We start from the raw sequence: 14,697 nt of genomic DNA on the forward strand, positions 1-14,697 counted from the left end.
CCAAATAAAGATGCAAAAGACCCTTAGCTAATGGTTCAAAGGAGAGGAGCAATGTAGTGCTGTACTGCTGCCTTTAACGCCACCCCACTGACAGCCTTGTCTAATTCACTCCCTGCCAAATTCCAGCAGAAGGCCAGGAATGTGGGGGTGAGTTAACTCTCAAAGGGCCATAGGGAGGAAAGTAGAAGGGAAATACTTAACTGTTACTTCGGTCCTCCAGCATAGGTACCTTTCACAAATTCACATGCTTGAATTATTCTCCATCGTGCGGTGGCACTAGACTACATACAACCAGTCCCCATAATGCGAACTACAGCCAATCAAGTGGCAGGCCCTACAGCTCTTTCCTTTATAGAGGGTTCCAACCAATATGCTCCCTAATTATAAAGTGTGCACACAAGCAGAGAGTATATCCTCTAATGCTACGAAAATGTAATCAAATGTACAAACGAACACTCATTTTGGACTAAATGGCCAGACATTGGAGGTTTAGACAGCAGTATGTTAGAATATCACTAGGAAAAATATTGTTCGACCATAATATTGCATCCTACATATTATTCACAAACATATTGGCCATTGGATGTTGGTGTTTTATCACTTAGGGCACAATGTTTAAGTCAGCCAATATTTTTGGTTACACTATTTTTGTACCACACCTGCCAGCACACTACTCATGTCCAGTCCACATTGATAATACCGAAGGTGCTGGAAAAGTAATCGTTAAGTCTTTTGTATTGTACTTGCTATCCACTTCTTACTCATTTCAAACTTCTGTAAATAATATGTTCACATTACTACTCAATTGTACTAATTTTATCAATCATGGAAGAATGGTGGGGTGAGCCTTCACCTAGTACGTCAATCTGTAGATTATATCCTTTGCATTAAGTGCTTACCTTGCGGAGTTATCTCGCAGGCAAATGAAATTAATTCTACTTCTTCAAACAGTTTACTAAACATACATATGGGGAAAACATCAGTATAACCTGCATATAATTCCCAAATGTTTTAGCAGAGTGTAAAACAATAGCATTATGTTTGTGTTCACATAATGCTATATTCTTTTGGATTGCTTGTTAGATACTTGGCTCTAAAGTTGCTATGTTGAATCTATTTCAATTTCTCAGAGAAATATACCGGTCATCGGATGTGTAATTGACATTTAGAATTTATTGAAGGAGAAAATACTTAAATAATGCAGCTCACCGAGTCAGTATGCTACTTTTCACTGGGCTGACTGGGCTGCTAATAATGTTAACCAAAGTGAGTACCCAGTCCTGTTATGAAAGGTCGCTTTCATTCCTCACTAACACATAACATTTTGCTAGTGGCTAAGATGGCTAGCATGGTGGATGCGATTTGAGCAAGCTCCACGATCACCTGGATTTTTTGCAAATTATCCTGCCAGGGACCCTTTTGTCAAAACTGCGAACTAACCCCTACGCAACCCAAGGACGCAACTAGAGAATTCAGTGGCGTATACCTTGACCCCTCCGTCAACTCTGAAGTCTAGTGTTCTCTATATGCGCACATTCAAATGTCTGGGCATTCAAATATATCATAGTATGACAGATTTGTCTGAGGGAAATGTACTGTGGGCAATCACTGCGCTCCGTGCTCATTGGTGCACATTAACTTTAGCAGTCATGTGAAGAGTGTCTCTCTTAAAAATCACAGCACTGCCCCGTTTACTATATTTCTTCACCAACCTACCCATATACATACCGGCTACGTTTTTTCAGAAATTCAAAAAACAGGTGACTTCATTTGGAATAAATTGAGATGTAGGGTTGATTTAGCAAAACTCTGCCCCCCACCAACATGGGCGGCCTAGCAGTCCCCCCCCATTTGAACATTATTACCTTGCTGCTAAAACCTAATGGATTGCAAAGGCTAGCGGGGGGTTACACCTATCGGACACAGCTACAACCATACCGGAGCAATCCTCAACGGATATAGCACACCAGTTTCACCCCTGTGCGAGGCTAAGTACACCTGACTCACTACTACTGGGAGTGGCATATAGATGCTATAGCTGATGCCTACATATCACTTAACAGGTTCTCCCATACAAACCGGGACTGGCCTTACTGGGTACTCCCAGGACGTCCGGATCAAAAACGGTGGCGGAACTGGAGGTGTGACATGCAGCGAGAATAAGTACTTTGGGCGACTTATACCAAGAGCGATTGTTACCACCCTTATGACACTTCAATGGAGGAAGATAGTTTACCCACAGGCCAGTTTATACTTCACAAATCATTACTGGGCACACTACCAGCACTGGGGTGACATAACATCAGAACCTCCAACACACCTCATAGTCCAATACTTACAAGTGATAGGTGGGGGCAGACACCTCACACGCTGGTTTGCCGAAGCTCTACTCTACCACACTGCCCCGCAACTTATCACTCTGTGTCATCGATTGGAAACGGACTTGACCCGTCCCTGTACTGACCAGGAATGGAGCGCAATACTAGAGAGTCCCTGTCACATCCCACCAAATGCCCATTTTAAACTCTTTCTTTTCTACATACCACACAGGGCCTATCTTACCTCTGCCAACATCAACAGATATTACCACGCAACAAGCACTGCATGCCACAGATGCACATGTACTGATGCAGATCTATTACATATGCTGTGGGCCTGACCCTTACTGCACACATATTGGCATGCCGCCACAATAGCATTATCCACTTGTACAGAGCGCTTCAATCTACATCATTGGAAGATACGCCTGCAGGTCCAAAAGATACAAAGTGAACTCTCATTTCCCGGGTCTAGGATTTATAGTTGCTAAACGCCTTATTACATAGGGATGGCAATCTCATACACGCCCGACTTTTATTGCCTGAGAGCGTTCAATGGACAACATGGCACAAGCTGAAAGTGCGCCCTTCATAGAGAAGGTACATTCGGATTGAGAAATATCCCATTTCTGCTTCCTGGGACGCCATTCTACTACCTTTCCATGCAAACTGAGTGGGGGACGGTGTACTAGAACCCATCGATACGACTAATAACCTGTCGTAATAAGCAACAGAGTTATTGGAGTGTCCCTTCCCCCTCACCTTTTAGTTCCATGTTGATGAGATCACCTCGACGTTTGTTGGCCCCTTGCTAAATTTTCTCCTCCCCCCCCTGATCATGCCTCACTTACAAGCACTACACTACACATATTTTGAATGTGACATTTGGGAAGATGTATGGGTTTCTGCAGCAACTGTAAGTTGAGATGCACCAAGTTTTCTTTTTCCCTCTTTTTTCAAATTGGATTTCTCTCCCTTTCCCCTCTTTCATTTTCATTGTTGCTGTTGACAGAAAAGTAATGTCTCTTTTTTTCTTGTCTGCACTGGGGATTCTCTAGTAAAACATACCTCTTTGGAAACATGCTTGGTACACAATATTTAGGTGTCCTTGCACTATACTATGTTTATTGCTGTGTTACATCTCAGAGTTTAAATTGTATGCCTCACATCTATTTTGGCACTGAATATATTAAGCGATATTAACGTGATGCGCCACTGTTTTAGTTTACCATACAGTTTCTCCCACGATGTACAATTATGATGGATACGTAAGTGCTTCTTATATTGAAGACTTAAGAAAAATTGGTCGGGTATGGTAAAGGGATGTCAATCATGACACTTAGTTTCAATAAACAGATTCAAACAAAAAAATAACACTTTGCTTGAAGGATAACATTTGAGAATGGCTTCTTTTGTTGTGTTCTCATTACAAGGCGGAGGATTACATCTTAAGAATCCTCGGTGTTCTGTATGAAGCCGCAATATCGGATAGGTGAGGCTTGCACATTCTTAACGTTATTTGTGGCCTATAGAGGCCTATGGGGGGCGTGTACTTCTGGAGCTTAGCATCAACCCCTTTGCTGGTGTGGCACATCTACTCAACTGACTTTGCATTGAAATATTCGTTCAGATTGGGAGGGAGGGGAGGGACGGAAATACAATAGCAGGGTCCCTGAATGACATAATGAGAGTGAAAGAGGGCAGAGTAAGAGCCACCCTCTCAAGACATCCACAATCTTTTGTACAACTAGAGATACTTGTGTTTAGGCACAGACTCCAGCACGAGAAAGGAACAATGTAAGCAGTGCATTAAAAGGGAGAGCAGTTTGCCAAATACTGAAAACAAGGTCGTTCTTTACACAAAAATACTATCAATTCTGAAAGTGATTCTATTGTGTGTTAAACTGAAAATATTTAAAGTTCAGAGGAAACAATGCACTGCAAAGATGATTCACTTATGCATTTTTATGCTATTCGTAACTTTCAGAAAACGCTTAACACTATGTTCAAATGCAAACATTTTTACAAGAGCATTACTTTTTAATGGTTTGGAATAGTTCAATGATATTAGCTGTGATCATTTCATAATCGGTGGGCTTTAAGAGCTGTGTTTTAATGTACGGAGGGGCTGCATTGCAAAAACGCTTATTAGAAGGAGGAATAGACTTTCCTGTCAATAGATGGAAATTTGTTTGCAAGAGTAAGCAGCACTTTGAACGAAATAAGACGCTCTTTTGTGTTCTAAAAAAAAGTGATATTTGGGGCTCTTTCACTGTTAAATCACTAATCACACTAGATAAATGTAGGAAGCTGGCTCTGCATATACTACACCAAAGTGGGGTGTAGTGAGCACAGAGTCCAGTGGAACCCCAAAGGTAGGCAGAGGTAAAGTTAGATAACACCTCACTCTCTATTTGGTAGCTGCTTGCTAGCAGGCCACTCGGCTGTGGGAGCAAAGCTCCTGGACTTTAGCTCAGGGAAAATGGGGAAACAAAGTAGCACCAAAGGTGCACCCTGAGCAGCACTAGGGTGGCAGGGTGCTGTTTCGACGTAGGGCGCCCTGTTGGTTTCAATGGGGAACCTCCGGTTTGCAGAGGCGCTGCAGGCTCAGGGACGAAGGTTTTCTGGGTGCGACCACCACTTCGAGAGATAAGTTGGGAAGTTAGGGGATGGCCAGGTACCGTCGGTTTGGGCACAAAAGGCCATGGGGCATCGGGTGCAGGGGTGCCTTTTGGGGTCGGATCTTCTTACCAGCTCCTGGTCGCGGTTGGGGGGGATGTTCTGGATTTAGGCTGCAGGCGTCGGCTGGAGGCTTGAGGCAGGTCAGGGGTCGCCGGATCTCAGGTCAGGCTCGCCGGGGTGACCTTCGCGTGGTGTTTGCTACCTCAAGCTCGTGCCGTGGACGGTGGGTGCAGAGTGGGGCGGATCCGCGGTGTCCGGCCGGAGCCAGAGGTTGCAGATGAAGAAATCCGGTGTTCACAGGAGACAGAGTCTTTGTAGTTGAAGGCAGGCAGGTCCTCCAGGGTTTTTGAGGTTGCTGGCGGCAGGACACACTGGGATTTCTCAGGAGCAGGTTCGAGGGGGAGACAGGCTGGTAGGGGTGGGGCTAAGTCAATGGGCGTCTTCCTCTTGTTAGCTGCTGCACGGCTGTTCGGTCCTTCTTCTTCTTGCAGTTCTTGTCTGTGGAAGCAAGGTTCAGGGGTGCCCCTAAATACTAGATTTAGGGGCGTTACAGGTAGGTTAAAGGCAGGAACCAATGGGGCCCTTCCCTTGGGTGGGTACACCCCCTATTATGCCACCCTCCAGTGGGAGGGGGCATGAGCCTGTCCCTGGTTGGCTGAGTCCCCCCATCTTCAAGATGGCGTGGACCAAGAGTTGTGCTTCACCTCGCCTCCCCCACCTGAGGGGTGGAGTTGGTAAAGGTGGGCACACCTCTCTTCCTGACTTGTATTTCCTGCTGGTTCTCCAGCCCAAAGTGGGGGTCAGAACCAGAGGGGACCAGTTGCAGGCAGCACTGCACTTACAATGTAAAAGAATGGAATTAGACACTGAATGGGGTACAGGGCTCATGCACCTGTAACCTCACCACTGGTACAGTGCACCCAGCTAGAGGGGTGACTGATCTATGCCAGAGCAGTGGGTTGTAGGCATGGCACACAGAGATGTGTGCCATGCCGACTCTTCACTTTGTTCTGCACCAAAACACGCAGCCTGCAAAGGCAGTGTGTGTGTGTAAGGGTATAGGCCCTCTAAGGGTGGCACAATAGGTGCTGCAGCTCTTAGTGGCCTTCTCTGGTCACAGTGCCCTGGGTACCTGTGGGAACATTTACCGGGGGCTGACCTGTGGCCAGAGATGCCAGTTGGGTTTAGGCTTCAATGCAGTTTTAGGGAAAGAACATAGGCCCTGGGTACCTGATTAGCAGGAGCCCAGGGCACACTCAGTCAAAGTACATCAGCAATTCAGCAAAAAGTGGGAGTAACCATGCAGAAAGAGGGCACTTTCTCACAATAAACACCTATTAATTAGTAATTATTACACGTGATGTGAATCACGTTTCAATCGCATATGTTTAAGCCTCGAGAGCAGCTCTGGGGCAGACAGCTAACAAGAACCAGTGCTCAGAGTGCTTCTTTGAGTTTACCTCCTCTACACCGAATGCCCAAGGGTAAAATCGATAAACACCAGAGTTTTGCAATGGCCCCTATTTATACTGAATAAACCATTGAAAACACCATGCAGATGGCATAGCTTTGCTTTTAAAAGCCACATTGGTTTAATACAACTCTCTTAATTAAAGTTTACTACCTAGATAAGGCTTACAAAATAAAAAATTGTATTTTTTTTCAAGGGATGGAAATTACAATTTCAGTTGTGCTGAGTTTTATTGCCATTTAAATTAATACCTTGAATGCACGATTTAAAGACACTCGATAATGGGGAAACAGCGGCCCTCATCCTCCTGGACCTCTCCGCAGCGTTCGATACTGTCTGCCACCGCACCCTAGTACAGCGCCTCAGCAACATCGGAATCCAAGAGAAAGCTCTAGAGTGGATCATCTGGTTCCTCGCCGGAAGAACCCAGAGAGTCCGCCTCCCCCCCTTCAGATCCAAGGCCACCGAAGTCATCTGCGGCGTACCACAAGGATCTTCACTCAGCCCCACCCTCTTCAACGTCTTCATGAGCCCCCTCGCAGCCATCGCACGCCAACACAACCTCAACATCATCTCCTACGCCGACGACACCCAGCTGATCCTCTCCCTCACCAACGACCCAGCCACCGCCAGAACCAACCTACACGAAGGGATGAAAGACATAGCCGAGTGGATGATGAACAGCCGCCTGAAACTGAAATCAGACAAGACGGAAGTCCTCATCCTTGGATCATCGCCTTCTGCCTGGGACGACTCCTGGTGGCCCCCTGCCCTGGGCAGCGCACCCAAACCAACGGACCACGCACGCAACCTAGGCTTCATCCTGGACTCATCCCTCTCGATGACCAGACAAGTCAACGCCGTCTCATCATCATGTTTCAACATCCTACGCATGCTCCGAAAGATCTTCAGATGGATCCCCACCGAAACCAGGAAAACGGTCACCCATGCACTCGTCACCAACCGACTGGACTACGGTAACACCCTCTACACCGGAACCACAGCCAAACTACAGAAAAGACTCCAACGCATCCAGAACGCCTCCGCACGTCTCATCCTGGACATCCCCCGACACAGCCACATCTCCGGACACCTGAGAGACCTGCACTGGCTCCCCGTCAGCAAGAGAATCATGTTCCGACTCCTCACCCACGCACACAAGGCCCTCCACGACCTGGGCCCCAGGTACCTCAACAACCGCCTGACCTTCTACACTCCCACCCGCCAGCTACGATCGTCCAGCCACGCCCTCGCCGCCGTTCCATGCATTCGAAGAGCCACCGTGGGAGGAAGATCCTTCTCCTACCTGGCAGCCACAACTTGGAACTCCCTCCCCATCCACCTCCGTCTGACCAAAGACCACCTCTCCTTCAGGAAGCAACTCAAGACCTGGCTGTTCGAGCAGTAGCAGACCCCCCCTACCCCTAGCGCCTTGAGACCCTCCGGGTGAGTAGCGCGCTTTACAAATTTCTTGATTGATTGATTGATTGATTTTGTCAGCGGGACAAGGAAAAGCTGAAACATAGCGTATTCGCTTTTTTTAAAACGATTTGTCCCTTTCTGCAACATGATGCGTGAAAGTTATTTCAAAGAATAAGTCCACCCAATTGATAAAAAAACTGTTTGACTGAACCAGGCTTATTTTTCTACCAGCAATCCCCGATGAATTGATCACATATTGCCATGAACTTCTCCTGCTGCTGCTACCTATTGGGCATTCCTTTTTGCAACACGCAGTGACCAAAATGCTGTTTTAATGGGCTGGTCCTAGGCCGGATGCAGATTAAAAACAAACTATTTCTTTGAAACCAGACTTACGACACTCTCGGAGCCAAGGACTGTACACCATGAAGAGGGAGGCTGGGTTCGCGTGCAGTTTAGAGGTAACATACCTCCCAGCTGCCAAAATTTCTACCTCGTGAAATGGGAGGAAGGAAGGTGGCATGTAAATCTTTGGAAGACCCCAATGCAAGATAAATGAACTTACTACGGGTTTGTAACCCTTTCGCTTCTTCAGCATTTAGGGTTGCCAGCTTTTCCAGAAAAAATACTGGCAATATGTTCACGTTTTAACATTCTGCAAAGGTCCAGCCATGAAGTAAAACTTTATATTAAATTGTCTACATTCATTTTCGCATGGCCTTTCTGTCTTTGTTTACTTTATCAGTCAGTGGTCAATAATGCAGCAATAGAACACTTTAAAGTATTTTCTTCCTGCATACACTGTTTACAATATACCCTAATAAGGGGGAAATACCAGCTCTGGCGTTTTCCTAATTTTTGCAGAGACATTCAATTATGGGTCGTGCAGATTTAAAAAGAGTCCAGGGGACAATTCTACCAGCATTGGGTTTTATAGATTCACATGCCTGATTCAAGATTAGCAGCAGTACTTTAACAGTGGAAACTCGGAAAGAAGCTAGCATTATTGGGAAAAAAAGGTTCCAGATAACTGCTCATCCCACTGCTGCTTCCTCTCTGGTCGGTATGTCAATGAATGTAATGATTTGTGGAAATGTGCATTTTGCTCAATGTCGAGGTTTTACGGATTTGAATGCGATTCCAGCAGTCGTTGTTGCTATACTTCTTTGAATGACCCAACAGTTCTATAAAGTGGTTTCTTCTTAAGAGAGATGAGCAAGCATTATACGGGAGACAATTCATGTGGATACAGGTTGCTTGGTAGTAAATGTACTACCATTTCAAGGGCCGTAAACTATGAATAAGTGATCCAGTTGATAAAAGTGTTAGATGTTCTGCAGATAGATTTTAAGGCATCCTTTAACGTCAAAAGAATGATTCTGCTGCCATGGCAGGGTTTTAAAAAATGCTAGCAGCGAGATACAGGGATTTAAATGAAATGCTGCTGGAACTTCAGGTATGTATCTACAATTTGCCAGAAATATACCTTACCTTGTCATTGGAGAACTGAAACATGGAGCCTTACAAGATAGAGCTAGTAACTCACTCAGTCAGGTAGATGATGTGACTGCACATGTGAAAGGTGCTATACAGAAGATTTGAGAATTTGTTCTATGTGTGATCTCATTAATGCTCTCAAAACAGCGTTGTTCTCATAAGCCAGTGATGGACTTGTGTTTGGCAGGGAAAATTTGAATAAACCCCTTTTGAACTCTTTGATGAGCACTGCTAAAAATAAAGAGTGCTTATTTGTTTTTTAAAGGTCTCTCTAGATTGCTTCCAGGTGCCCTTGAGGTATATTAGACCAGATTTAGCTAATTTCAGAATGTAAAGAGTTAACAGGGAGGGTGGCATAAGCAGATCCAGTTTCTCCTTACTTGCTCTTATTACAAAGCACTTTCATTTCAGAGTATAGTTCTTAAAAGCGAACACCACTCTAGCTGCTCTGGGTATGTGCTTGTTGTCCTCAGGTATCTTCAAATGACCAAATTCTTGATGAGCCAGGCTGCAACTGAAAGGATGCAGAAATCTGTTGAAGTATTTGTCCCATGTTCCAGGACATCAATCGGGCATCTGACTCAGAGTTTGGATAGACATGCTGCTTAATTTAGTGTACCAATGTGGTTGCAGCCAACCAGGAACCACCGGGATTACTTTAAAGTGCTCTCTCCTGATCTTGTACAGCACTGCAGAAATTAGAGTAATTGGCCTATTTCATTACAAAAGCCTCCTCTGGAGATCCTAGGCAGTGACCCCTTTTTGAAAACATTTAGAGTTTTGATTTGTTGCAAACATATGCCATCGGTGTCACCTCAACCTTTGAAACATCAGCTCCAAATAACTGTTGTCTAGATCAATTTGTATACCTGGCACTTTATGATGGTGCTTGAGAGGCCAGAGCCAAAGTTTGAGCTGGTTTGGGAATAGGATACATGGTGGTGGTGTCTGATCGTATCCTGACTTGCAAATCTCTTAATGTTGGAACTAAAGCTTTCAGAGCCAGTCTGACAACTTCAATCTTGAGCAGACTGATACAAAGACAACCTATATTTTGTCAACAGACTATTGATGTAAAGTTTGTGTGCATGTACGCCCTTTCACAACAGGGAAGTGTCTGCAATTAAGACTTGTGAACTAGCCAGTTCGAGGTTTGATCTCTGAAAATGTTATACATCTTTTTTTCACCTTCCAACAACATAATGCCTTAAATCTGGCAGGCAATCAAACTATGCATCCGCAATCTCCTTTTTCTAGCTCCCACTGCCAATGTAGTTCTTCAATTGTCCTCATGTGGGGGAGACATTGAGACAGGAGTTACTTAATGACTACATGCTTCCCAATGAAGCTTTGATAGTATAAGATGCTGGCCATATTAGTTTGCTGCCTCTCCCAGAGATGGAAACACAGATTCTTTCCTGTTGAAACTTTTTGCTCCCAGAGCTACAATGCCATTGCTTAAATACAGAACTGATTTCTTTATAAGGACTGCCAAAACCAAGCTTGTATTTGCATAGCCATTTTGAGCATATCCAAAGCATTCTATTTATTTAGAAAGTTTTATATAGCGCGAACATGACCGCCGAGGGTATCAGAGCGCTGTGCAGATTAAGCATAACTAAGGATATAACCAAACAAAACAGAATATACAAAGCGACAAAGTCGGGGTCTAAAATTGTCCAATGTTCTCATGAGGGAAAAGCAATGGTATGGACCATGATCAACCAGTCATCTAGATAAGAGTAATTGATGCAATCCTTCATTCGGAAAAAAAACTGCTACTGTGCCATGCATTTTTTGAAAACTTGTGACGCTGACTTCAGTTCAAATAGCAGTACCATGAACTAGACATGGAGGCTTACCAGTGTCAAAATACCGTCCTGTGTTTTGCATGTTGGAATTTTGAAATTGAGGACTTCTACATCTAGAGAAGCAAGGAAATCTACTTTCTTGAGGAACGGAATAATTTCCGGGGCACGATCCCCGCTTTGAATTTTTTATTTTATTGTTTTTTAGAAATTTGCTGAGAAGATCCAGTACTGGCTGCCAATCCCCTGATTTCTTTTGTACGAAAATGACTCTTAAGCAGATTCACAAACCATGTTCCAATGCCAGCACGTCTGAATTTTAAATGTCTTCTTTCTCCTTTCTCTGAGGAGTTTGTTTTGCCACGAATTCAAATACTTGCTTAAGTCTAATGAAGCAGAGTATCAATCTGTCGGTTACATCCTGACACTCCTCAAGAAACAAAATGTCATGCTTCCCACCAGCAGAGTCAAGAGGGAAGAAATGATCGTGGTCAAGTAAAGCTTAATTTGCTTTAGCTCCAAACATTGAAGATTGGTTGCCCCCTTCACCTTAGGCTCTTCCTGCTGGGCTTGCCATGATGTTGTCTTTGTTGGGGTAAGATGAGAGAGATCGGTACATTTTTGGTCTGTTTTGAAGAAAACTAGTCACCTGCTAAAAATGCCTTTCATTTTGGAGCCTGTACGATTGATTTATAGGGTTGTCAGTTATGCATTGACCTCAAAGGATCTTGCATTTAATATAGCTGTTTGAATTGCTTGAAAGGCTTTCCTCTAGTTTCTTGTCAAAAACTTTCTGGCCATCAAAAGGATTGTCCACAATCATGAACTGCACTTCTGGTCTAAAAGCCATAATCTTTAACCATGCCATCTCCAAAAAGCGGCGTTATGGATTTGTCAAAACCCACACACAGAATAATTAATAGCCGCAGAGATCAAAGTGGCAGAGGCTTGCTAACCTTCCATTATAAGTGTTCATGTATGGATACTATTTTCCTCCGGGAGCTTATCAATATATGCAGCAATGCTACAGCATTGCTAAAGGTCATACCTAGATACAACTAAACAGGTATTCCATTTTGGACTCTCCTTATCAGGGGTCACTGTCTATGGCATTTAAGGATATCTCAATCTGAGATGCACAGCAACTAACACAAATGAATCGACCTTAATTTGGCTCTGAATTCCAGTTGGCTTATATTTCTATTCAATTTCAGAAATTCATTGAAGTTGCAGCTGGATTCCACATCACTAGCAAATCCTCTTCCCATATGTGGTCAAATACAGAAACTGCTCTCACATACTTACACCACTTTTTGAAATTAAACAGAAAGCAAGACTTCTCCACACCAGAAACAGGTAACCTCAACTGTTGTGACCCTTTCTCAATTGGTGCATGGACTTTGAGCTATACTTTGAGCTATAGTCAGCCAGAACGCTCCTAGGTAAGGAGGCTCCAGACTTATTCGGCACAACAAACTGATTTCTCACTGTGTTTGTTACCAGCTTTTTTTGCACGGTTGCCTATAGCATGGCCATCATAACTTGCAGACCTATACGTCTTGAGACTGATGAAATGACTCATGCTGTTAGTCACAGTCCAAATCTGAATGAATAATATTGTGTTACCTTTTAATATCATGATAATCATATGACTTTAAATTCCATGTCGTGCACCCAAGCTTCTTCTAGTATCAATCTTTGTTTATTGCAAACGTCTAGAATATAAGAGAAAACACTAAGTTGCTCCAAGTCTGCTATTTGGAAGTGGAGTATAAAAGAGCGGGTTAAAAACCAGTTCGAACATGACGGTTTACGAAGGAAGGACAGTCTTTGAGACGGGCTAGAAGGAAGCATGGAACGTAATTGGTGAGTGCACGGGGGTTTTGAGGAAATGTTCATAGAGACAAAGGGCATAAATAGAGATGAATTGATATGGGACAGTGCAAAAATAGGTTATTTAGTATCATGCTAATGACCTTGAGGACTATTAACAGGTAGTGAATAGTGGGTATACTAGTTGTGGACAGAATGGAGGTTATTGAGCCACAACAGGACTATGGGGCCCCGTGAGAGCATGGGAAGTTGAGAATAGGTGATAATGTGGCCTCAGGGTGGTCTTGCATTGCAGACTTGGACTAACATTACATATTGTATTTGACGAATGACCTGTTGACCGCTTTCCTTCGTTCGTCGAGTAGTAGGGTGGCACAATTGATAGTACCATCCCCCAATAGTATTATGCAGTGGTCATGGACACATTTGTTGATGACGATGCTGCAATGTGCATGACTGGTTTCTTTGACACAGTTATCTTTGTTAGCAGTCTTTCATCGGCACAGTGGAAGACTGTTCTGCCGTGGGCATCTATGTCACCCCATATGTGTGTGAAACTCCATTTTAGAGTCCAATTCTGCGTCAGTGCAGTAGTCCACAGTTAAGACAACGATGAACCAGTTTATAAAGACATTTCTTGTGGCTATTCAAGGTTTGACTGCATCATCTATATATTGAGCACGTGTGCTTCTTCAGTGGCTCACTGTAATACAATGACGACCACTGACCATACGTTTAACTAACAGGGTCAGCGGGTACTGTAGCTGAAGTGGAAGTCCTGGATTTTCACTTCGATTAAGTGGGTGTTAATGTCTGTACCAATATACCAGAAGGAGAAGCCCTGTACTTATCTTCCACAGTTGCCAGTGTCAATCTTTTATACCTATCCTTCAGTGTCCTTGAAGAGAAATATTTTTGCAGGTGTCACATTTCTTCGGGGCATCTCCAGCATGCAGGCAGTAGAGATACATTTAGTATGGGTATAGTCCACATAAATGTTCAACTTACCACAAATTCTAAACAGAAATGTATTTTTGGGAGCTTCTGCCGTTATAAAAGTCTTTATGGTGGAAAAAAACAGAGGAACTGGTGCAGAACATTCCCTTACTCATAAAAAGTAGAACTGAAGTAGAAAACATTGAAATCTAACTGAAATACTTGAAAAAACTAAATAGAGAAAAAAGGATCAGAAAATTCTAATATCAATAATAGTGCAGTAAAAATATGGCTGTTGGAAGCTTCTGTCAGGAGAACAGCTTAGTACTGTCACCTGGAAGTTCTGGTCACATAATGAGGGAGACTAGCTCTATGTAATCTATGGTTGTTTTCATTATAGTGTGATTGATTGCAAAGTTACACTGCTACATAAACATTTATAACAGAAGGATCCCAGCTGGATCTCAGGGAATAATTCAAGCATGTACATTTATGAAAGATCAAATGCTGGAGAATTTAACTATCCTGACCAACCCAAACACTCCCTCCAAATTCATCCCTACATGAATTGTAGCAATAATCAAACACATGCAATATTTACATTTACAGAACTAAGTTTATAAATAGGTTATTACAGAGGAATAGATATACATCATGTTGCCTGCTCTTCCCCTTTGTCAGGTTATCATCAGGCTCCAATGGTGCTAAGTGCGGCCCTTGAAGGCTAATG

The 14,697-nt window shown here is 43.7% G+C and overlaps 1 protein-coding gene across 4 annotated transcripts in view; it reads right to left on the reverse strand.

Moving 5' to 3' along the window:
• KAT8 (lysine acetyltransferase 8) overlaps positions 1 to 14,697 on the reverse strand; it is a 236,767-nt gene that overhangs the window by 182,836 nt on the left and 39,234 nt on the right. The window lies entirely within an intron of this gene.

This window comes from Triturus cristatus, chromosome 7 (assembly GCF_964204655.1).
Source record: "Triturus cristatus chromosome 7, aTriCri1.1, whole genome shotgun sequence".
NCBI classification, from domain to species: Eukaryota; Metazoa; Chordata; class Amphibia; order Caudata; family Salamandridae; genus Triturus; species Triturus cristatus.